Consider the following 25058-nt stretch of genomic DNA (forward strand, 5'->3'; position numbering starts at 1 on the left):
TTAGCTGATCCCTTCCTGTGATTGGCTGTTGTGTGAATGTCAACAAAGAGTTTCTACCAATGATATGCCATTTATTATGCACCCCATACCATCTGTGGGCGGAGCTTGGAACCTCCTCCCCGAGCACAACAACCCGCCTTATGGGTTGCTGTTTGGCTATTTATAGTGCGTTGGAAAAAAACAGATGGCGTTAGTTGTATTTTGTGGGGTAATTTGTTATAAGTGTAATTTGATGTCAACAGATGGCGTAAGCTGTATCTTATGGCTACTGTTGACCAGCCAGTTGATAGTGTTCTTTTCTGCCGACAGATGGCATCAGCTGTGTTATTATTACTTCCGAATTCCCTTTAAACACTGATCTACAAATCCCTTGGCTTATGGTAAGGTTTTATACCATTTATGATAAGTATTAGATAACTGGAGTTCCGCAATTACTTTTATTTATCAACTGTTCAGGATATAAATAAAATAAAATAAAATGTTTATTCAGGTAAGGTACATACATACAAGAGATTTTACATAAATTGATAGATAGAGCTAGTACATACAATGCCTAAAGCCACTATTACGCAAAGCGTTTCGGGCAGGAAAAACTTTAATGACTAATACTTAATACTAAATGAGTATAAAGAATAAAATGTGTTGAGAAAAAATAAAAATAAAAATAAAAAGGGGGAAACATGGCTGAAAAAGCAGCACAAATACAAATAGGTCGACAAACAGCGTTGTTTAAGAAAACAGACATGGGTTGACAATAGAGGGGTAAGGTAGGTTACAGGGAATTTATTAGGTGGTGCTTCGTTTTTATCTTAAACTGGTTGAGAGAGGTACAGTCTTTAACATGGTTGGGAAGGTCATTCCACATTCTGGGTCCCTTGATTTGTAGAGCATTTCTAGTTTGATTAAGTCGTACTCTTGGAATATCAAAACTGAATTTATTTCTGGCGTGGTGCTCATGGGCTCTGTTACAACCTTCAATGAAGCTGTTGAGGTCAGGATTGGCATTACAGTTCAGCGTTTTATATATGTATAATACACATGAGAGAATGTGCAGTGACTTAATATCTAACATATTCAGAGATTTGAGTAGGGGTACCGAGTGATATCTGGGGCCAGAGTTGGATATTGTCCTAATAGCAGCTTTGTGTTGAGTAATTAGAGGACGTAAATGATTTTGGGTAGTAGAACCCCAAGCACAAATACCATAGTTGAGATATGGATAGATGAGGGAGTAATAGAGCGTCACCAGGGCATGGCGGGGTACATAATATCTGATCTTAGAAAGAATGCCAACAGTTTTTGAAACTTTTTTTGATATATTTAGAATGTGTCCCTGGAAATTCAGCTTGTGGTCAATGAGAACGCCAAGGAATTTGCCATCTAATTTGTTACAAATTTGGGTATTGTTAATTCTGAGATTTATTTGATTAGAGGATTTATTGCCAAACAGAATATAGAAAGTTTTGTCAATGTTAAGGGTGAGTTTGTTGGCAGTTAGCCAAAGATGGACTTTATTTAGCTCAGTATTTATTGTGGCATTTAGAGCAAGGGGGTCAGGACTGGAGTAAATGAAGGTATGCTGCCCTGAGGAACACCAATGTTGATGGGTAGGGTGGGAGAAATTGAATTATTCACCGAAACATTCTGGAGCCTGTCAGTAAGGTAAGATTTGAGGTATTGCAGGGAGTGTCTTCTGACTCCATAATGATGTAATTTAAGAAGAAGGTTTTGGTGGTTGACAGTGTCAAAAGCCTTCCGCAGGTCCACAAATAACCCAACAGGGAACTCATTTTTATCAAGAGCTGCATGAATCAAATTAATCATACTAATAAGTGCATCGTTAGTGCATTTTTTGGGTCTGAAGCCATATTGACAAGAGCTAAGTATATTGTGTTTGGCTAGATAAGAGTAAAGCTGCTTGTAGATTAGTTTTTCAAATATTTTTGACAAGTTAGGCAGGATTGATATAGGTCTGTAGTTGTTAACATCTGTGAGATCACCACATTTGTGGACAGGGGTTACTCTCGCTTTTTTTTAGCATATCTGGAAAGGTTTGGAGTTCAAGTGACTTGTTGAAGAGCAATGCAATAGCAGGGGCTAAAGATCTGGAGACTTTTTTGTAAATTAAGGTTGGTATCTCCTCAAGGGCACTAGACTTGGTTTTAAGGGAAAGGATTATCTCATTAACGTCAGTGGAATTAGTAGGCTTTAGGTACAGAGACTGTGGATAGTTACCTGTAAGATAGTCCTTAATATCAGTACTGGAAGATGGAATATCATTTGCAAGGGATGACACAATGGAAGAAAAGAACCTATTGAACTCAATAGCAGAATCAGAGGCTGAAAGCTGACCATCGTTATCATATAACGTCTGGTTAGGACGTACTGCTCTTGATTGATGAAGATTAAGCCACCCTAGAGGTGGCACGGGCATGAATAGCCCGTAAATACTGCTCTCGTAATATTATTCAGGGGGGTGGGTGAACTTTCAAATGAAAGCGCCAAGCCATTACGACTATATAGCACTCGGAAGGGATCAGGATACTGATTTGGGATGGAACGGGAAAAAAGGAATGGTGCCCAACCTCTTGGGCGGTTGGGGATTGAACACGGACCTGTAGGAAACGAGACCGTCGCTCTACCGTCCAGCCCAAGTGGTTAAGCGTAATATTATTAAAACAACAATTTATGCATATAATAACAGCATTTCACACTAAAAATACTTGGATATAATGAAATTTGGTAGTGAATTCCATTCTAGGAATCTCCTATGACTAAACTGTACTTTTTAATAATTTTTATGCACTTACTACTTATTATTAAATTATTAAGTACCTACTATAATAAATAAATAAATAATTGTATTTAATATTTAAATTAAATGATAAAATAATAGGTAATAATAAATCATTGTGTAGGGGGACAGGCAGCCAGTGTATATATACATGTTAGGCTTATACCAAGGTCCCACAAAGGTGCCACAAAGATGCCAAATTAAAGACTGGATGCTGCCAGGGCGGGCCCAAGGGCTGCTGGCGGCCCTGGCCAGGCTGAACTTCCGCGCCCTTATAATCACCATTGTTTAATAATCTCCACAGGGAGAAACAACTGTAAATATAGGAATAGTTTATTACAACATACCCGGTAAAGAAAACAGCTCGGAAAGTAAGGAAATAAAGCTGCCGAAAAAACATTAAAGTCCACTTCAAGTTCAAGTATGTTTATTGAGACAATAAAAAAATACATCTCAAAGGGATAGAGTAGCTTAGGCTATTTCTACCCCCCTCTACTTCAAGTCCCTCAAGGGGCGCACAAATTCAGTGAGTACAAATACACAAATCACAATACAAGAATCCCATTTAAACATATATATATATATATATATATATATTATATATATATAATATATATATTATATATATTATAGATATATATAGATATATATATATATATATATATATATATTTTTTTTTTTTATTTATTTTTTTTTTTATTTATTTATTTATTTATTTTTTTTTTTTTTAAGTTTGTGAGGGTACCACCTCTGTGGTGCCAATGTGGGGAGAAGAAAATAAAAAGTATTCAGAGGAGACCTTGTGGTTTCTCACTGAACACTAATATTATCTTCTCCTACCACCTATATACCTCATATATATAATATAATATATATATATATAATATATATATATATATATATATATATATATATATATATATATATATATATATATATATATATATCTGTGTGTGTGTGTGTAGTGTAGTGTAGTGTAGTGTAGTGTAGTGTAGTGTAGTGTAGTGTAGTACTCACCAAGTTGTACTCACCTAGTTGTGCTTGCGGGGGTTGAGCTCTGGCTCTTTGGTCCCGCCTCTCAACCGTCAATCAACAGGTGTACAGGTTCCTGAGCCTATTTGGGCTCTATCATATCTACACTTGAAACTGTGTATGGAGTCAGCCTCCACCACATTGCTTCCTAATGCATTCCATTTGTCAACCACTCTGACACTAAAAAAGTTCTTTCTAATATCTCTGTGGCTCATTTGGGCACTCAGTTTCCACCTGTGTCCCCTTGTGCGTGTGCCCCTTGTGTTAAATAGCCTATCTTTATCAACCCTGTCGATTCCCTTGAGAATCTTGAATGTGGTGATCATGTCCCCCCTAACTCTTCTGTCTTCCAACGAAGTGAGGTTCAATTCCCGTAGTCTCTCCTCGTAGCTCATACCTCTCAGCTCGGGTACTAGTCTGGTGGCAAACCTTTGAACCTTTTCCAGTTTAGTCTTATGCTTGACTAGATATGGACTCCATGCTGGAGCCGCATACTCCAGGATTGGTCTGACATATGTGGTATATAATGTTCTGAAAGATTCCTTACACAAGTTTCTAAAGGCCGTTCTTATGTTAGCCAACCTGGCATATGCTGCTGATGTTATCCTCTTGATATGAGCTTCAGGGGACAGGTCTGGCGTGATATCAACCCCCAGGTCTTTCTCTCTCTCTGACTCTTGAAGTATTTCATCTCCCAAGTGATACCTTGTATCTGGTCTACTGCTTCCTACTCCTATCTTCATTACATTACATTTGCTTGGGTTAAACTCTAACATCCATTTGTTCGACCATTCCTGCAGCTTGTCCAGGTCTTCTTGAAGCCTCAAGCTGTCCTCCTGTCTTAATCCTTCTCATAATTTTGGCGTCGTCAGCAAACATTGAGAGGAATGAGTCTATACCCTCTGGGAGATCATTTACGTATATCAGAAACAGGATAGGTCCAAGCACAGAGCCCTGTGGGACTCCACTGGTGACTTCCCGCCATTCTGAGGTCTCACCCCTCACTATAACTCTCTGCATCCTATTGCTTGTAGTGTAGTGTAGTGTACTCTATATATCAAAATATATTACTTTGAAACCCATATCGTTAACAAAAAAAATTGGGCTACTCTTATTTCAATTTCGCTACTTTTAGAGCGTCAGCTCGCTACTTTCAGCAATTTAGATCTGGCAACCCTGGCCCGGCCCGGTAGTGGGCTTCCTCAGCCGTGGTCGCTGGTCGCTGAGGCCCTGTACTACGGCCCACCAGTTCCTCGTTGTAAATGAAGCTTGTGTGTTGAGTATGGCATTACGGGTGCTGAGGTGCGTGTGTGGTGGGCGTGGTGTTGGGGCCATGGTTACCGGCCTCTCGCCCTCCACAAGGCCCACATTGACGCCTGCGATCATAGGTGCGTTATTGCCTGTTGTTGTTGGTTGAGGGGCGACGACTTGATAGAGGGATCAGATGTAATCCTAGTTCAGTCGTCTGACCAATTGTCAATTGACCAGTTGGTTCCAGTTGACAGAAACCTTGGTTCCTGTCTCGGAATGTGTTGAGTATGGCATTAACCTTACAAGACAGCAGTGGTAAGCAGTCCCTGTGGTGCAGTGGTAAGATACTCGCCCGGCGCTTTGCGACCGCTTTGGCCTGGGTTCGTATCCTAGCCGGGAAGGATTGACTGGGCGCCAATCCTTAACTGTAGCCTCTGTTCACCCAATAGTAAATGGATACCTGGTTGTTAAATGATTAAGCGGGTTGTATGCTGGGGAAAAGTAGGATCAAGGACTTACTCGAAACCCAGTGACTGTACAATATCAGAACTCTGGTATATATAAATAAATACAGAAAGTTGGGGTATGGTCGTTTCCTACAAGACTATTTGATGAAGCTCATTTTCTGTTAAAGCCGTATATATTGCGGTGCTAAGATGTGTTAGGTTAGACAGTATTTCACTCGGTTGGGTTGGGTTAGGTTGCTGGGCAGGTTTAAAAAATCCATTGCGAGTCGTCTTGTGTACGATGTGACTAGTATTCCCTTAGTTATCCTCCTGAGCTAAGACTGAGTAGAGTCGCCCATCTGGGCACTGGCCAGACAAAGGTGCTTAACCTGACTGATCCAGTAACTATCACATGATGCTAATATCATTCCTGTTTCTCAGAATTTGTTCAATGGCTTTGGTATCCAAAATTTGCTTGATTGTTAATAATGCTCAAGTTAAATATTATGTTTGAGCACAGATCTACAAGGCGACACCATAATGTTTATAATAACGCTACTACTGTGTTAGATTTTTAGATACATAACTGGGTAGTGACTAAACCATCCATGCTCTGCTGAATCAACAGACCTAATCTAACCTATGGATAACATGTTAAAGATGTTGTACCATTCCCTTAGTATGCACTCTTCAGTGTTGTACTAGAGCAAGTGATCACTAGTCCTGGCAAGTAATCACCTGGCCTCGGGAAGTAGAAACACTCATAGAACTTGCTCCAAGTGTAAAGTACAGTAGGCCTCTATTAATGATGTTAGTGAGAAAATCCTCCAGGGCTGAGAGGCGATGCGAACCCGCGACAAAAACATTGCCAGCCACGTACTCAACCACTGTACCACCAAAGCCCCAGTGGAGTTTCTCATTGATGTACAGTATATCACATTAGTGGGATTTTCTGTGTAATTACCTAAGTGTAGTTACAGGATGAGAGCTACGCTCGTGGTGTCCCGTCTTCCCAGCACTCTTTGTCATATAATGCTTTGAAACTACTGACGGTCTTGGCCTCCACCACCTTCTCACTTAACTTGTTCCAACCGTCTACCACTCTATTTGCGAAGGTGAATTTTCTTATATTTCTTCGGCATCTGTGTTTAGCTAGTTTAAATCTATGACCTCTTGTTCTTGAAATTCCAGGTCTCAGGAAGTCTTCCCTGTCGATTTTATCAATTCCTGTTGCTATTTTGTATGTAGTGATCATATCACCTCTTTTTCTTCTGTCTTCTAGTTTTGGCATATTTAATGCTTCTAACCTCTCCTCGTAGCTCTTGCCCTTCAGTTCTATATGTGTATATATATCTATATGTGTATAATGTTAGTGGTGTTAAAAATGTGAAAATTAATTAATTTTGTATAGAAATAATAGCTGAGAAGATAAGAGGTGGTGCAGATTGCGAGTTTCCTTCTGGGTTGATGGAGACCTGTAAAGCCATAGCCACTAACTGGGTGCCCCATTGGCCTGTATTCTACATGTTTATAATCCATATTTAGAGTTTTGTAGGTTCAATTAATTTATATAATATTACTGAGATTTTGGTTGGATTTGGTTAATTAGTTGGACACATGATGATGCCTTGGCATAATATATACACCTATATTGCATGTAAATCTATTCCTGACACAGCATCAAAGCAAGTAATTATAATGTAATACAATTAATTTTGCTGGTGGACAGACAGCCTATGTATATGTTCAGTACATGTTTTCACCAAAGCTGTAAAACTTCAAACTTCTGCTGAACTTTAAAATCCAGCTTGAAAAAATCAAGAAAAATGGGGCTTTTGACAACCCGCTTGCTTCCTGTCCTTGTCGAGGCCACTAGAGATGTAGTGGACCGGATAAATTCAGGTAAATGTTAGGCGTATGTCAAGGTCCCCCACAGGTCGAACTACTGATCCTCACTAAGATGAAACTCTACATGCTGACTATCTCCTCAGTACCTATTTACTGCTAGGTGAACAGATGCACTAGGTGATAGGAAATGCAGCTAACCATTCAAATCCCGCCCGGGATTTGAACCCGGAATTTCCAGTTTTGTTGTGAATCTACTTCTTTGCTTCTGTTCTCTTATTATGTTATCCAGAAATATTTAAACACCAAATTGTGATTGTATGATAACTGCAAGCCACTAGTTTATGATAATCTGATTGCATTGTAAGCAGTTACAAAATGGTGATAGAATTTTTCATGTCTTGGTTAACTCCATTATATGTACAGTGTCAGATTTATATCATTTGTATAAAAACTGTATCCATCTACTTGAACTGGTGGGTGAAGGAAAGGCCTTGTACGATACTTGGTCGGCGTTTGATCCCCGAAGGTCCAATTGGTTGTGCACCATTCCTTCCCACCTGTCATATCCCAGCTCCTTGTCCTCGTATCCCCTTTAAGTGTGATAGTTGTACTGACTTCTTTTTTTTTTCTTCTTGTAATTACCTTACCTGTATAAAAACTGGGCATTAATAACTAAAATTGGAAAATCATAACCACATTGGCCTAGGAAATCAACATATGAAGGCAACTGACTTTTGAGGGTTAATATTATGGACATAGTGTACTGTATATAGAAAATTAATGAACATATTTGAGTACACTACATAGCTGGCTATCTTAAATTATTTGAAATAAAACTTGCATTTACCAAATTTTATCTTGGATACAGTATTTAACAAAGTTGTCAGTGTTAGTGGGTTTTTGAGAATGTAGCAATTGCCAAAATCTGCACTTAACACACCTCATTGTACCTTCTTGCATGTGTTATATACTGCATATATAATTATAGTATGTATGCATTTGTATGTATGTACAGTGTGTATGTATGTATGCATATAATAAAAGCCTCAGTTTGACATAACTAAACCAAATTTTCTGTGACCCCAAGTACACATACTGTAGTATGGCATGATGGAACTAACTAAATATAGTTAAGCATTACATAACTGATCAATCCTTACATTATTAAAGTTTGGTCTACTCTTGCCTTGTGCATTATTCCAGGCTATGAGCAAAAACGTTATGCTATGCGGTTGGAGCTGACGGAACATGGTATAAAATGGCGTCGACCAGAGTACATACCATCATGGAGACCGGAAAAGTCTGGTGACCTAGAACTACACAAAGACCCAGATGAGATGCAGCCTCGTATCGAGGTTTTGCCTGCCAAAGATATGCTTGACCAGTAAGTGCTCATTTCACTTTTTTTTTTATAACAGTAGTTCAATTAAAATGATCTGTTTGGATTGTTTTATCAGTATAAAGCTGTTTTGCAGCAGCAACTGTTCTTCACTTTTGTGTGTGTGTGTTGGGGGGGGGGGGGGAAGGGGTTTCATGTATTTGTGTGTTGTTTGTATATACAGTATATGCAACATATATCTGTACAGTATTAGTATAAACAAATTGAAAAAATTAATGCAAATTATTCAGTTTTTTATTTTTTGGGAAAGAAATAAGGAAGTGCAGTCGGGAAACTAATGGATGGGTATGTGGGAACATTAGAGGTAGGTACAGAGAATACTTGATAAAACTAGTGTGAAAATTATGAAAGAGGCCTTAAGATTGACAGGTGCTTTTTAGTATTGAAAAATGCAAGATCTTGCATGTGGGGCATAACAATGCACATCACAACTACCAAATCAGTGCCATTACCTTGAAGCAGATTGATGAAGAAAATGACCTTGGAGTCAGAATCCACAAATTGCTGAAAGTTTTACAACAAGTGGAGCTGCAGTAAAAAAATGTAACCAAATTCTAGGAACAGTCAGACATAACTTTAATTTCAGGGAAAAGAAGGTAATTATTTAACTGGTGTAACTTTAATATGGCCCCCACTTGGATTATTGTATTGAAGCATGGAGACCTCATCTTCAGAAAGACATACAGTTGTACCTCTGTTTTCAAATTTAATCTGTTTCCAAAGATGGTTCGACAACCAAAAATTAAAAAACCGAAACAAAATTTTTCAATAAGAAATAATGAAAATTGAATTAATTGGTTCAACACACCTGAAAATAGCAACTTGTAAATATATTTTATACATAATACTGCTCATATTTTGTACTACAGTCTGTACAAGTACAGTATATCTTGCCTTTATTGAGGACTCTTGTTGGCGTATGGAAGACGGTGAGGGGGAAGGAAGGAGGAGGAGAGGTATTAGTGTTTTGAAAAGGAGTCCCCTTCCATCATAACATCAGACAGTGATGACATTTCTGGGGTACTCTCTCTCCTACGTTTTGCAGGCATACCAATAGGACCTGGTTCTGGCTCACTGCTTGTTTGTCTCACTAAAAATCTATCTATAGATACTTTGTTTTTCCCTACATTTTAACACTTGTCTGAAGTGAGTCATCACATTATCATTAAAAAGGTTAACACAGTGGCCTGCTACAGCTTTATCTGGGTGAGTTTTTTTTCAGCGAAGCTTTGCAGTTCTTCCCATACTGCACACATTTTCTTAATGAGGAAGGGCCATTCTCTACTCAACTATTCTCTTAGGTTGAACTTTACAACTGACTTTCTTGGGATCCATGGCATGATATATAATAAAAACTTTTATGTTCAGAAACCAAAAAAAGCACGAAAACAATGAAATTTTTCACAAAGAATTCAAGTGCGGTCCTCACTAGTTGGGACACACTGGCAAACACGGGCACGCCACGCGCTCGGTCGACCAATACATGTACTGTACAGTGTATCAACAAAATCGAGAAGTGAGGCAAACCTCGAATACCGAGTAGAATGTTATGCCGAAATTGAGCTCGAAAACTGAAATATTTGAAAAGAGGGGCATTTGAAAACCGAGGTTCCATTATCTACTTTGGAGAAAGTTCAACATCAGGTGACCTAAATCATTCCTGAACCAAGTCAACTCCCATTCCAAGAATGGTTGAGGGCCACAGGACTAACTGCACTGCAAACTCGACATGACAGGGCTGATCTCTATCGAAACTTTTCAAATACTGTATTGAACAACTTGGAGGATATTTATCTGGACCACTTTTTCAAAAGGTCAGATGTAACAAACAAGGAGCAATGGATTCAAGCTTATCGGGTCACAATGTAGGACAGAAAACAGGAGATCCTTTTTCACCCATAGGGTTATAAACCCATGGAACTACTGTACCTACCCACTAAAACTGTTAATGTCAAAACACTGCCACAATCTAAGATCCTAATAAATAAAATCAGGACAAATGGGGTGGGAGGGGTGGAACTTTCATAGGCCTCCTATCCCTGTCGAGGCCACTAGACAGAGTGGCCATCAGGTAAATTCAGGTAATGAAAACAGTTTGATTTGATGGTGTGAGAGGTCATATATTAGTTAATAACTATATGGAGATGACCATACCAGTAAAGGTAAAATGTGGGAAGCAACAGTTGCTTATGAGGTATATGCAGTAATACCTACTCAATTAAAAGCATTAAGTGGGTGGGTATGGAGAATTTGCTAGAATTCGTGGGATTGAGGGTGCTTGCATTCAGCAGTCACTGGTGATCAGCAACCTGCATCTAAAATAACCTATATCACCTGTATCAATGGATATAACACAATACAAAATATGCCAGCAACTCTTCAAGTATGAAAAATTTTCTGGGGAGAGCCCTTTGTGGTTCCCTGAAGCCATCCTGCTGAGATGGCTCCCAACTACTAGAATGCATCAGCCATGGAGTTCAGTTTGGCCTACTGGGAACCAGTCAGAACCTGGCCCCCACTCAGAGGCACAGGAAGCAGCTGACACACTGCCTCCTAGCCAGGAAAGGTATCTAGAAAGTCACCAAACCAATGCAGACCACTGCTGGGTTTAAGAGATACTGTACCCACTCTACCCCTCACTCATTTGCGGAGGGAGAGGGGCTGGGGTTATCCTGTCCACTGCTAGTTCTTTTGGGATGCAATGTTTGCAACACGTCTTCAGTAGGGCTCCAGGGTCATTAGTAAACATGGCTGGCCCCGGTGCTTTTCAGCCAAGTGCCCTTTTAGACTTTGTCCTGTGTGGTTTTGGTTTGTACACTTGGTGTAGTGTGGGCGTGGCACTTTAGTGCACTTGGAGCAGCATGTGCTCAGGGCTACCTTCCCAGAGTACTACTTAGCACTAGCCCCCTTATGCTGACAGTTCTTTTCTCTGGTGTGTTTTGGAAGTTTTCTCTCTTAGAGGACCATCATGCTTGGGGTGGCATTCTCCTTGAGCGAGTCAAGGGGTCTTGCTGCCCCTCTGTTTTGACCCAAGCCAGGAGCGAGTGTTGGCTGGTGGGGTGCACTTGTGGCTGACGAGCTTCTTGTGTGGCGTGCTGAGATTGGCCTTCGCAGCCATGTAGCCCAGGATGTGTCGGCTTACATTTAGCTTTCTGCGAAGCATCCCCCAATGTTTGGGTGTCTTTCTTGGTTTACCCTTCAGGTCTTTGAAATTTTCCTACTGGTTCATTGTGGCCAATGGATCTCGTCTTATGCTAATTTAAGGAGTGTTCATTGTCCGTGCCATGGGGAGACAATCATTTGTTCTGCCTCCGCTATGCCGCCTATTGGATTGAAGTCACCTACGACCCTGAGTCCTGTGTGGTTTGCACTCCCCATGTGGCTACTAGTAGCATTACAGGTTTGTCTTGTTTGTCTTTCACAACCGTCTAGTTTGTGTGCCTGGTTGGATGCCCCAAGAGCTCTGGCCTTGTGTTTAGGTACACAAATTGGAGGTGAACGTCATCTTGGCACTGTCTGCACCTCTTCCGTTTCATTTAGGAGTGGTTTGCCCTCCTTTCCCTTCTGCTTCCAGCCCGAAACATCTGGGGGGACTCTGGGTTAGGGCATGGTTTAGCTCAGGATGTGACTCGGTGGTCTCTGGGTGTGGCTCCTTCCAATTTAGTCCTCTGGTTTCTGGCGTTTCTGGCTCTCATGGAGGTCCACTGTGGCTCCATGAGGATTGTAAAGGCTCTTGGATCTGGATCTGGTAATTTCCTAAGTGTAGTTACAGGATGAGAGTTATGCTCGTGGTGTCCTGTCTTCCCAACACTGTCATAATAAACACATTGACACTACTGATGGTTTTGGCCAACACCACCACCTCACTTGTTCAAACTGTCTACCACTCTACTTGCAAAAGTGAATTTTCTAATATTTTTTTTGGCAGCTTTGTTTATTTAGCTTAAATTTATGACCTTGTTTTTGAAGTTCGGGTCTCAAGAATTCTTCTTTATAGATTTTATAAAGTCCTCTATAGTCGATTACTGTTACTATTTTGTACTTGATCATATCTTCTATCTTCTTGCTTTGGCATACTTACCCACCTCTAACCTCTCTCATATATTTTGTCTTTCAGTTTTGGAAGCCATTTAATAGCATGTCTTTGCCCATTTTCCAGTTTTAAGTGACTCATACAGATATGGGCACCATACAACCACCCATACACTTTTGTCGAGGTCTTCTTGAAGGGCATGTCAGCAGCTTTGTTGGCCCAGTTTTTGGATTCAGCTTGGGTTCTGGCCCTCTTTTCTGCCTCCTCTGTCTCTCCTCTCCTTTTCCCTGAGGATGCCATTGGTCTGTTTTTCTTTGCCTGAACTTGTGGGAAGGATGAGGGCTGGGGAGCTCCAGTGTTTTTTTAAATTTGGGCAAGATAACATAGAAATATCAGAGTGAAAAGTGCATAAATATAAATATTTGCAAATAAACAGAAATACAAAAGTTAAAGAAACAAAGCAGAAATAGTATTTTTGAAAGAAAGTGTGTGGAGCACATGATGACCAAAACAATTATGCTGCTGGCAAGAGGAAGGACACAACAGAAGAGATTAATATTGATGGTTATGATAAGGAAAATATTAGCAAGAGATGGTTTTCACAACAGTTTGCAAAAAGAGAGATCATTGTACTAATCCACCAGGGCCGTGACAAGGATTCAAACCTACGTCCGAGATCATCCAGACACTGCCTTAATCGACTGAGCTACGACATGGTCAAAGAGTTGAAATCCTCGTCACGGCCCTTGTGGATTTGTCATTGATGCATCACGCTATTGTGATTTCTGTGTGTCGTGTAGAGATCATTGTAATATATCATGTGAATAGCAATAAGAGAAAATCAATTAGAGCAATGATGACTTGAACCAGCAGTCATGGTACCCCTAACTCTGCACCTCACCCTTGTACCATAATATGGTATAGGTTAAACAATTTGAGATTCCACTGAATCCATAGGAAGTCTGGAGTCTTTTACTGAAGCCAGTCCAAGTTTTACATATAACCCCCATGCACTCTGGTGTTGGTAAAATAGTCATCAACTGTATGCTCCTGCTTCAGATACCCAAAGAAATTAAACTAATGTGATAACATAGCAGTGAGAAATCAGAGCAAGAGGTCACCCCCCCCCCCATTATTGACTAGGACCTGCTTTATTCTACCGAGTTCCTTGTCAGTCGGCTCACAACGGGAGCTGTGTGTGAGGGGCATGGTTGACATAGGCAGTAACAACACTGCTTGCACCTATTGTTTCTAAAGTGTATTCCATTACACCATACCTGGTTGATACTTGGTTGATGGGGTTCTGGGAGTTGTTCTACTCCCCAAGCCCAGCCCGAGGCCAGGCTTGACTTGTGAGAGTTTGGTCCACCAGGCTGTTGCTTGGAGTGGCCCGCAGGCCCACATACCCACCACAGCCCGGTTGGTCCGGCACTCCTTGGAGGAATAAATCTAGTTTCCTCTTGAAGATGTCCACAGTTGTTCTGGCAATATTTCTTATGCTCGCCATGGTGTATATGCATGGTGTATTTCATTACACCATGCTATCTTGCATGGCTGGGGCAGAGGGTCATGAGCAGGTACATCATCTTGTATGGAATACAGTACTCTGTATGTGATGGAGCTTTGAGAGAGCAAGGGCCTGTATTTGTCAGGAACTGCTGACTAAAATATAATTACCATATCACTGGCCAAAATAGATAAAGGCAATTAACACTTGTGTTTAAGTGTACAGTAATTATATGTAAGACACATGCAATACATAATTAAGAGGAAGATAAATGAGAGTAGATTTAGGATAAGGCTGGAGGATTAGTGGGATAAATAGTAGGAGGGAAATACTGTACATGCAAGAAAGGAGTGAATCATAGAAACATTGTAGAAATACAGTTTAGCACTGTACAGTACAGTATGTTTGAATTGCATGTTAAGTTGTACTTTAGTGGTTAAATATTAGTATGATTTTCATTGATTAAATTGTGATTTCACAGGGTTGATGAGGATACAAGAAAGCTTTATCACTGAAATTTGCTACTCATGGCGAGTCTATGAAGATTAAGCATTATGAAATGTTGCGAAGAGTTCAGCGGCACCAATTAGACACTAGTTCAATGGAAGTTAAAAGTAAGTACATTACAGTAATGTAGGTTTTTTTTGTGATGAGCAGGCAATTCTCAATTTATCAGGGGAAGCAATTATTGCAAATTTTTTTTTGTTACTAGATTTTAAACATAATATAAAAATAATATAGAAGATTATATGGAGATCTCCATATAATCTCCATATATATATATGGAGATAGATATGGAGATATAGGTAGATGGAGATGGCTAGATAGTCAGTTCTTTAGAAGCCTTCCGGGGACTCAGAGGCGAAGGGAGCAAATGGCCATGAACACTACATTAAAGTATGTCATCTTCCCATCGACTAGGAAAGGCACCCAGAAAGGTAGGCGAATCAAAACAGACTACTGCCTGGTTGAAAAGTGTGACATACGTTTTCACAAGCGCAAAAGATCTTTCCCCAGAAAACAAACAAGCAAAATGTCATCCAACTATCCCCCCCTGCTCATTAGCTCCCCCCTCCCTCCTCTCCTTTTCTGCAGGGAGGCGGGGTGGCCCGGGTAGGTCAGGCTGCCACCCTCCAGTTCTTTGAATGATGAAAACCACTGATCGGAGGGAGGGAGGGAGGGTGTCAGAGAGCCTCCGAGGCTCGCTCAGAAACTGCCATTTTATTGCATTCAATGCTGGTTTTCTGAGATAATCTTCAACAGCTTCCTGAAGCTAGCTACCCACAGAGAAGGGAAAACAGGGAAGGACCCGGGAGGTGGCAGCGCTGCAGAACGCAACCCAACAAAGACAGCTGGCCGCTACAAAAGACCTATAGCAACACAAAGCACAGAGCACCCGGGACGGATAAGAGACGCCTGGAGGCCAGGGCCATGACCGACCACCAAAACGCCCCGTGATCGAAAACCATCCAAAGACACCAAAAGAACTGCACACATCCAAACAGCATGGGCAAGAAGGTTGACCGTAGGCCGGCTAGATGTAAAGACACTGTGAACAACTTAAGACACACAAACCCTGGAACTGAAATCAGGAAAACCTGATCAACCTAGGGAGTAGCCATCGACACAGAACAGGTGACCTGCCAGAAGCTGCGTATTCTGGCAGAATTGCAATCACATGTTGTGTCACCGGACAACAATATGTGATGCACCCCCGACTTAACCAACAAAGCATCGACAACCAATGGATTCTCTCCCAAAGCCTGCCGCCTCAATTTTCACCGGAATTGGAGCTTGCAGCAACAAACAATTACTTACCAGAATCGAGCACACGCCAAAGGGACCACCACAACCGAGATGAAGAAGAAAGGAATGATCCCAGTCTTTCCTGGAAGACCAAGAAGGCTTTGGCAACGCAAGAGCAGGCTGGCAGTGAAAATGCATGTGAAAGCTAGTGGAAGCCGTAAGCTAGCGTAAGCTGTTGCATCTTGCGTTCTGGGTGGGTGTCTCACCCATCCAGAACGTAAGATGCAGTGGCTCTGCCAGCACTGCATGACACACTGATAGTATTCGATGGGACCCATCATGCCTTGATGGGTCCCATCGAAGTTCAACCTAAGAAAATAGTTATGAGTAGAAGTGATCGAGGATGTTCCTTCCTCGTTAAGAAAATGTGTGCAGTAAGGGAAGCACTGCAAAGTTTTGCTGAAAAGACTCACCCAGATAAAGCAGTAGCAGGTTGTTGTGTTGACCTTTTTAATGACAATGTGATGTCTCACTACAGACAAGTGTTAAAACGTAGGGAAAAACAAATGTCTATAGACAGATTCTTAGTAAGACAAGCAAGCAGTGAGCCACAACCAGGTCCTAGTGGTATGCCTGCAAAACGTAGGGGAGAGAGAGAGTACCCCAGAAATGGCGTCACTGCCTGATATTATGTGCAAACATGATGTAGATGCAAACACTAATACCTCTCCTTCCCCCTCCCCCCCCAACCCTTCCTCACTATCTTCCATATGCCAATAAGAGTCCTCAATAAAGGTAAGGTATAGTAAAAAAAATTGTAGTATTCTGTATAAAATGTATTTTTAAGTTAATATTTTTGGGAGTGTGGAATGGATTAATTAAATTTACATTATTTCTTATGGGAAAATTTGTTTTGGTTTGCGAATTTTTGGTGTATGAATCTTCTCTTGGAATGGATTAAATTCGTAAACCAATGTGCCACCTGTAGTGGCTTTAAGCATAGTATGTACTAGCTCTATCTAGAAATCCAACATTCTGTTTGTAACTCTTTTTGAATGTATGTACTTTTACCTGAATAAACATTATCACAACCTAGGCTAAGCCTAATAAGGAGCTAGGATCTCCACCGTGACAACAGGCCAAAATGCCAAAATAAAAACAAAAGAAAGCCCCCCCAAAAGCACACAACAAGCAAACTAGCAGCCAGAGAGAAACATCGGTCACCGTATTTGATAGTAATGCAGGCTGCGCTAGCTGTAGTACACCCTCCAGTAAATAAACACATCCCTACCTGGAGCAAGTTGGAAAGATCAAGACCCCTCCGACTCACCCCAAGAGTGAGGACAACTGCGAGTAAGGAAGCCCTCTAACGGCGAGTGTTCTCCAAATGCCCCAGGGAAGATAACCGAGCAGTCTCCGTGGGGTAGTGGTAAGACACTCGCCTGGCGTTCCGCGAGCGCTATGTCATGGGTTCGTATCCTGGCCGGGGAGGATTTACTGGGCGCAATTCCTTAACTGTAGCCTCTGTTTAACGCAAACAGTAAAATGGTACTTGGATGAAAAAAACGATTCTTCGCGGCAGGGGATCGTATTCCAGGGACTTGCCCGAAACGCTACGCGTACTAGTGGCTGTACAAGAATGTAACAACTCTTGTATATATCTCAAAAAAAAAAAAAAAAAAAAAAAAAAAAAAAAAAAAAAAACCCTGAGACACAAGGGCAGTAATTATGGAGCACCTAGGAAAGGGAACCCTAGGCGCATGGAGCTCCAGTACTCCAAACTCCTGGCAACATGCGCACCTTCATTTCATAACACCGCAGCAAGGGCGAAACACTAAATAAAACGGGAACACGGACCCAGAGCGACAGCGACCACATGGCACGACAACCTCAGTCAAAGAAGTGAAGGGTGGCGACCTGGGTAGGTTCCTCTTCCCAACCTACCCAGGCTGGCTCCTCCTTTCCCCTGCAGGGGATGGAGCTAATGTGTGGGGGGTTATTTGGATGACGTTTTATTTGTGTTTGCTTTCTGGGAAAGTTCTTTTGTGCTTGTGAGCACATAAGTTGCATCTTTCAACCTGGCAGTGATCTGTTTTGATTCGTCTACCTTTCTAGGCGCCTTCCCTGGTCAATGGCAAGATGACATACCTTAAATGTAAAGCGTTCAAAGCTATTGCTCCCTTCGCCTCTCTGAGGGGGGCCAGGCTTGTGGTTGCCGATAGGCTAACTCTGCAACTGATAACAGTAGAGTAGTATGGCACTTGATCAGTAAGATAACTTCAGAGAGCCAACGGGGCTTCCCCCAGAAAAGAATTTGTTTCAGATTTGTTTTTCTCACTACAGTAGTCGGCTATTAACAGGTCTGCAGCTCAGGGGTTAAAAAAAAAATTGTAATTAAAAGATAGGATTGTTTCTAGAAGTTCCTTGATGTACATTGTATGTCAAATAAATTAAATGTTTTGTTTAAGGCAGAGCAGTGCAATGGTTATACATTGATAATTATTATATTTTAATTTTTTCAGTTGCTGCATTAACAGTGAAAATTCAAAATTTGCAACGAGTAACCTTCAAGTGTAAGAAGAACATCATTGAAAGAGTTCGACTGCAAGAAATGATAGATCGTAGGAAGAAGTTGTTGAAAAATCTGAGAAAAGCAGACTATAAACGCTTCGAATGGCTCCTGGAAGAACTAAATCTCTTATATCGGCCTTTCCCAAGGTAGGGTGTATTTTTCTTGACATTGTGTTAAGTTACGGATTGAGTCTGTTTATGTTGTTGATAATAACTTGATAATAACTTCCTTGGTTTACACAGGTTCTGTACAGATTTGCATTGCATTCATGTTTTACTGCCAGATATATGATTCGGATGGATGTGGTTCACAGATACTTTTATTGTGTGGTGTGTGGGCAGTTATTTTGCCATTTGCATTGGTACTGTATACATTATATATTGTAACACTTTGTATACTTGCAGTAATTTAAAATAATATCCAGGCAGCAAAGGAAGCAACCTGGATGAAGAAAATTTGAAAAACTTTCCCAATTTTATTTGGCTGGATTTTGAATCGCAGCAATATTTTGGAATTTACGACTTTGATAGGTAGACAGTTCCGTGGGTTTATAACTGCCCAGTAGGTGAAAAAGCATCTCCTGTTTTCTGTTTTACATTGTCACGTGTTGAGCTTGAAGCCATTTCTCCTTGTATGTGTTACATTTGATCTTTTCAACAAGTGCTCTCGATCAATATCCTCCAAAATGTTTGGTAGTGTCTTTTAGAAAACAAGATCAGTCCTGTCATGTCTGGTTTGCAGTGTTGTTCATCTTGTCCCCTAACCATTCTTGGTGTGAGTTTACTTAATTCTGGCAAGTTTTTTGTTACCCAGTGCTGAACTTTCTCCAAAGCAGATGTGTCCTTCAGAAGACTATCTCTATGCTTGGATATAGTAGTTCAAATAGAAGCAGACTAGAGATTTGTACAGTTGGCTAACTACCTTCTTTTCTTTGAGGGACTTCAAAGCTTTGTTTGACTATTCCTAGGGTTTAGTTGGTTTCTCTTGAAGGGAGCCCCACGTGGCTTCCTGAAGGTATCTTGCTGAGACGGCTCTCAACTACTAGGTCACATCAGCCACGGAGTTCTGTTTGGCTTACCAAGGAGTCAGAACCTGGTCACCCCTCACAGAGGTGCAGAGAGCAGGTGACACAGGATTCAAAAGGTGACTGCTAGTGATAACACATGTATCAGAGGAGCTCCGGGATATTTCACAATTCCTAAGTATTGTAGTACAGGTTGATGATGGTGAATGGTGTCCCAAGGAACATAGTTATAGTGCTTTTGAAAAATAGGCGAGATACTGTAACACGAATGTGCAAAGTGAAGTGAAAAATTGGATGAGAAAAAGTGACCCTAGTGTTTACAGTGCAGACAACAACATTCAAGATGGCTACCAGCAAGTAGGAAAACAAAACAGAGCTAGATTTTGGGGGTTTTAATGAAGAAAACATTGATATAAGTAGTCTATACAACAAATTGGCAAAATTAGATATTATAGTGAACTATCATGTAGAAATAATCAGAAAATTGAAAGAAAGTAATGAGCACTTGAGTGGCAAGGTTTTAGGTCTTGAGGGGTTAGTGAAAGACTTATGCAAGGATGAGAATCAATAGGAAACAAATTGCAAAGCCATGGAAGAGGAAAATAAACTCTTAAAAATAGCTTTGGATGAAGTTAAAGCAAATTTAAACTTAAATGACTACGATAGGCTAGGTAAGGAAATTCAACAGGAAAAAACAGCTTTTGTCAGTACAGATTGAGGAAGTTACACAGGGAATAGAACAGTGCAAGAAGGATATGCAACTCGCCTATGCACAAGTGGCCAAGGAGAAGGAAAAAATAGAAGCGGCAGTAAAGAAAGTCAAACACTGCAGCAACCATGATAAAACAAACATTAGGCTGGAAGTGAGAAAGGAACTGGCATCAAATCCTAAATTGGTACAAAACACAGTTGATCGAAGTCTGATAATTTTTGGTTGCAAAGAAAAGGAGATAACATCTAGGCCAGAAAGAGCTGTAGAAGAGAAAGTAGTAGATAAAATTGGTGGCCTCGTGGAAGGTCTTAATACCATAGAGAATGTCTGTGACTACAGCAGGATTGGAAAGTACGTAAAAGGGAAAGTTCGACCTTTGAGGATCACCCTGAATGGTGCCAAACAGATGGAAGAAGTACTAAGGAATGCTAGAAAATTGCAAAGTGATGAGGTAGGGAAAGTATGGTCATTAAGATGAGATCTTTCAAAAGAAGACAGAGAAGCTGAAACTGAACCTCACCGAGGCAAAACGTTTAAATGAGAGCAGGAATGAAGTAGAAATCAATTCTTTTTTTCTACAAAGTGATAGGGGTAGGCAGACCAGTAAAGTGGTACATAAAGGCAAACCAACAAAATCATTAGGACCATTGTCCTTTCCAATGAGGGCCTTTTGCTTCAGAGGGAGGGGTTTAATATCCCCCCTCCTTGTATGAATTTGATCTTCAAGCAGCTTACCCCCTCCACCCCTGGTGTTCTTTTCTGCATTCATCTCAGCCTGTCGGATGCATCTTTCCAGACGTTCCTGGGTACTTTTTGAGTTTGGATCTTCTCCTTATTGGATGTGTTATGGGGTTCTGGAGTCTTTCTGGATAGCGGACAATACAGAGACATGGTTTTTGTTTGTTTGGCCCCGTTGGGCATTATGTTCATCTGCAGCCATCTTGCTCTTTTCTGGCAAAGAATGAGTTGGTGGGCTTCCAATGGGATCCCTTGGTGGTTGTTGCACCCCTGGACTAATCAACCAACCATCATGTGATATGTCTGGTAGCAGCTCCCTGCCACTGCATTTGTACCATTGATTCTGCCTGAGTAGATGCCTTGTGGGTTGAAACCATTTCTTTAGTTTCCTTGTTCCAAGGCTTGTGTTTCCCAGGTCATCCAAGGTGTCAAGTCCAGCCAGCTTGTAGTCTCCCCACATGCTAATGATGATTGAAAATACATGGCTCTTGTGGTGGTTTCTGCTAGTGTGTCCTTGGCTGATATTCAGGCACTGATTATGGCAGCCCGGTATTTAGTTAATGTTCCTAAGCATCGTGGTGCCTGTGTCGCTTTGGGTTGTCTCGCAGCCTGGCGTTTCATCTTCGTTTGACTTGATTTCTCCTCCATCCTGGTGAGTCCCTCTTTCTTTGTGAGTAGTTGGCTTCATCAAAGCTTCAGGGTGTCACAAGGGGCTCCCCCCAGAAACCCAGTGTTGAATGTAATGAAGTGCCTCTTTCTGGATGAGCCTCTGTGGCTCCCAGATTCCCACCCTCCCTCCTCCTAGGTCATCGGTTAGGGGTTTCAATTGCACATCTGTTCCAGAACTGGTGTAGTGGGCACCAGGAGCTCTGCCCCACCCCAACTGGTGGGTGGGGGGGGGGGGTAGTGCTATCGAGCTTTTACTTGTTTCGAGAGATTCGATAGTTTGTTTACATTGTTGGGGAGGTTGGCAGTTTTGAGGTTTTAGTCTCTTTGAACCCAGCAGTATTTGCTGACTTTTTGGATGCTTTCCCAGTGGGGTGGCAGAGGTTCACCTGCTCTCTGTACCTTTGTGAGGGGTGGGGGAGGTCCCAGGTTCTGGTTCTGTTTCCTGGTTGGCCAAACATAACTTCACGGGTAATGTGACCTAATAGTTGGGAGCCATCTCAGGGAGATAGTTTCATGAAGCCATCAGGGCTCACCCAGAAAGTGGCATTCCATTACATTCAATGCTGAGCTTTTTCTGCTATCTTCCCTCCCTTTCCCCCATCCACCAACTACAGTACTAGGAAAATTTGAATTGGGTTGCGACCTTTGCCTCGCCTTGCGACTTTGTTGATACAGTACCCGTATGGGTCGACTGAGCGCATGGTTCCTGGTGGCATGGGCGACCCTGCTTCAGTTAACCAGAGCCGCGTGCTTAGTGACAATCGCGCTTCAATTCTGTTAAGAATTTCATTTTGTGCTCTTTTGGTTTTTGAACATAAAAGTAATTATTATATATATCACCCTATGGGTCCCAAGAAAGTCAGTGGTAAGGTTCAACCTAAGAAAATAGTTGAGAGTAGAGGATGTCCCTACTTCATTAAGAAAATGTGTGAAGTATGGGAAGCTCTGCAAAGTTTTGTTGAAAAAACCCACCAGATAAAGCTGTAGTAGGCCGTTGCATTGACATTTTTAATAAATACAGTGTGATGTATCACTACAGACAAGTGTTAAAATGTAGGGAAAAATGAGTGTCTTTAGACAGATTCTTAGTAAGACAAGCAAGCAGTGAGCCACAACCAGGTCCAAGTGGTATGCTTGCAAAACATAGAGTATGCCAGAGAAGTCATCACTGCCTGATGTTATAATGAAAGGGGACTCCCTCTTCCAAACAATATAACACCTCTTTGTCCTCCCCCCCCCCCCCCCCCCCCCCCCCGTCCTGACAGTCTTCCATAAGCCAACAAGTCATCAATAAAAGTAAGCTATAACTTGTACATACTATAGTACAAAATATTTGTATGTATTATGTATGAAATGTATTTATAAGTTTATATTTTTGGGAGTGTGGAATGAATTAATTAAATTTACATTATTCATTATGGGAAAATTTGCTTCAGGTTGCGATTTTTTGGCTTATGACCCATCTCTGGGAACGGATTAAATTAGAAAACCAAGGTACCACTGTAGTATAAAAGTGGTGTGGAGGGAGGGTGGTTGTTCCTTCAAGTTAGCAAAACAATGTAAACCATGGATGGGCACAAAGTAAACCTGTGAAGTAATCCATAGCATAGATTTGGAAGAAATAAATTAAATTCATGAAAGAATCTACACAAAACATAAGAATTAGTGTACAGAATATAGTATAAAGAACAAATATTTCTTATTTGTACTTGGCTTGGAGTGGGAAGCTGGCTGCAGGCAACTAGATTCGCTGACCAAAGAAAAAAACGACATTTTACTTGTGGGGGGAATGTACAAGCAGTCCCTAACTTACAAACTGGATGCATTTTAAAAAGGTGCTCATAACTCTGAACCAGATTCCCATAGAAAATGCTATAAATGGGGGATGCATTCCTGAACCACCAAAAATTGACAGCCACATGCTTTCCGTAAGCCACTTATCTGGATGTGCCTGTTATCCGTTTTAGAGTTTGTCCAAATAAGAAAATGCAGTTAACTGGCGAAGGTGAGCAGTCCGAATAAAAATGTGCAATAAAGTCATGAGTCGAGCATCCGCCAGGCCTCGCTGCCAGGTGGTGGTGCGTAGGTGGGAGATGGGGGCCTAATTTGCCTAGCGATAATATCGGGTGCCACTCAAGTGCTTCATTCCCATGTGATGTCACGGATTCATGTCCCTTTGTTTTATGTCACGAGACTGGAGCGTTTATTGTGATTTTGTTGGATATACAGTACTGTACAGTATATAAAGACAGCAATGGTGAATATTTAAATTGATTAATTTATTTTATTCCAGAGAGTACAAGTGGATAACTAGAAAAGATTCGTTACAAAAGCTTGTCCAAATGCATGGAGAAGAATTGAAAGAGAAACGTCTTGCAGAATATCAGGCAGCCCTTGAGCTTCAAAAGGAGCCCTTCTTAAAAGAGAAGGTGGAAACACTGCGTTGGATTGCCGAGACAGAGACCAGTTTGGGGGTACCAGTCAGTGTTGTTGTTCCAGAAGACCCCACAGTAACACATGGTTCCAATTCTGACATTAAAGAGTAAAATGGCCATTAAATTTGATTTTATGTATTGTTATTAGTAGAGTTTTACTGAATGTTGAAATTTATTTAACAACCCGTCTCATACAGAAAGTTAGTAATGTTGTAGGTAACATTGTATATAAATTTGAAACTTCTCATATTAATTACTTTACATACTGCAGTAATTATTAAAAATGTAGCCCTATGATGATAATAAATTTGTTATTTATATTACTATGTCTAAATTAAACTTATGCATACAAGCTAACAATTAAAAAAAAATAAATGAAGATTCACATACAGTACTTATAATAATAATAAACAATGTGATAATGTTTTAAATACTGTTTACATGGTTTTTACACCAATTTCCATGAACTGTAGTTTCTGATCACTGCTTTCTGTGTCCAGGAGTTGATGCTTAGCTGCTTGTCCTGGTCACTTCCGTGGCTACTCTTTTTCTCTCTTCCCCTCCAGCTTTTGCTAGTAGGTATTCTTCTGCTGTCTTGATCCAAAATGATATTACTTTGTACCCCTGCTTTTTTAGTTGAATATTCATTCCTCTGATACCTGCTTGATGGGGTTCTGGGAGTTCTACTCCCCAAGCCTGGCTTGACTTGTGAGAGTTTGGTCCACCATGCTGTTGCTTGGAGCAGCCCACAGGCCTACATATTTACCACAGACTGGTTGGTCCGGCACTCCTTGAAGAAAACTATCTATATAAAACTATATAGTTTTCTCTTGAAGATGTCCGCGGTTGTTC

The 25058-nt window shown here is 41.0% G+C and overlaps 1 pseudogene; it reads left to right on the forward strand.

Annotated features, from left to right (window-relative positions):
- Positions 1-4985: 4985 nt before the first annotated feature.
- Positions 4986-24526, forward strand: LOC138353532 (small ribosomal subunit protein uS15m-like; annotated as a pseudogene).
- Positions 24527-25058: the final 532 nt, after the last annotated feature.

The sequence above is a fragment of the Procambarus clarkii genome, chromosome 58 (genome assembly GCF_040958095.1).
Source record: "Procambarus clarkii isolate CNS0578487 chromosome 58, FALCON_Pclarkii_2.0, whole genome shotgun sequence".
NCBI lineage: Eukaryota > Metazoa > Arthropoda > Malacostraca > Decapoda > Cambaridae > Procambarus > Procambarus clarkii.